This window comes from Jaculus jaculus, chromosome X (assembly GCF_020740685.1).
Source record: "Jaculus jaculus isolate mJacJac1 chromosome X, mJacJac1.mat.Y.cur, whole genome shotgun sequence".
Classification (NCBI taxonomy): domain Eukaryota; kingdom Metazoa; phylum Chordata; class Mammalia; order Rodentia; family Dipodidae; genus Jaculus; species Jaculus jaculus.
The window spans coordinates 86,068,163-86,069,431 of NC_059125.1; positions in this window are offsets into that span (position 1 = coordinate 86,068,163).

Below are 1,269 nucleotides of genomic sequence, written 5' to 3' on the forward strand. Positions count from 1 at the left end.
AAAACATAGACTCTTCATGCAATTTATTTCTTAGAAACATTTCAGTGTATATCTGAGACACTATCCAAATTTAGCTAATTTAGTATATGAATAGTTCCTATTTATTTGGCTCAGATTTACATTCCCTAACTTCATATTGTTAAGGGCAGGGTACCTGAACTGATATTCAGAGAGTAGTAGACAGCTTCAGGTTTACTGAGATGAACCTCCAGACCAGGCACCAACTAGGTGGCAATTGACTGGATGGCTTGGTCAGTGTCCTCCAACAGGATGTATATGCCTTGAATCAGCATCCTATATATCATACTGTTTCCCCTATAGGCAGGATTCACAGGTCTAGGATACAAGTGGTAGAAATGGGAATGGTACCACTTACCATCACCCCAAGTGACCCAGTAGCTAAATTTTTGTTTTCTGTTCCCACAACCTTAGGAACCGATGACCTAAAGGTCTTGGTTCCAGAGAGGGGGCATGCTTTTGCCAGGAGATAGAAGGAACTTCCCATTGAACTGGAAGATAAGACTTCAATCTAGCCACTTTGGACTTCTGATGCCCTTGAATGAACAGGAGGAGAAAGAAGTTACAGTGTTAGCAGGTGTTATTGATCCAGACTACCAAGGTTAAATTGTACTGCTCCTTCACAATAGAGGTAAGAAAGAGTATGCCTGGAATGCAGCAGAAACTTGAGGTTGTCTCTTGGTGTTATCATGCCCTGTTATCAAAGTTAATGGACCACTACAACAATGCAATAAAGGCAGTCTGATAAATGGCAAGATCCTTCAGGAGTTAAGGTACGAGTCATCTCTCCAGGTAAAGAACCAAGACCTGGTGAGGTGCTTGCTGAAGGCAGAGGAAATGGGTAGTAGAAGAAGCTAGTTACAAATAAGACCATGTGACCAGTTACAAAAACAAGGATTATACTTGTCATGAGTGCTTCTGATCAGCTTGTTAAGGGTATTTGTACATATCTACACTAATATTAAGATGCTTTTGTTCTTCCTCTATTTCTCTATTAGGTAATTAATACTGATTAAGATCATATTGCAAGTTAACTGTTGTTGAATTTATATTTGACCTATTATATTAGAGAACAAGCATTCCAAAAGGAACCTTGCTTTATGTTGGGGGGGAAGATTGTGTGTTTCTGGTTGTAAGTGGATAGTTATATCATGTTAAGAAGAATTATGACCTTGTCATGGTCTTCATTTTGAAATTTAGTATGATGTAAGGAGATATGGTTTGGTATTAAGTTGACAAGGGGTGTACATG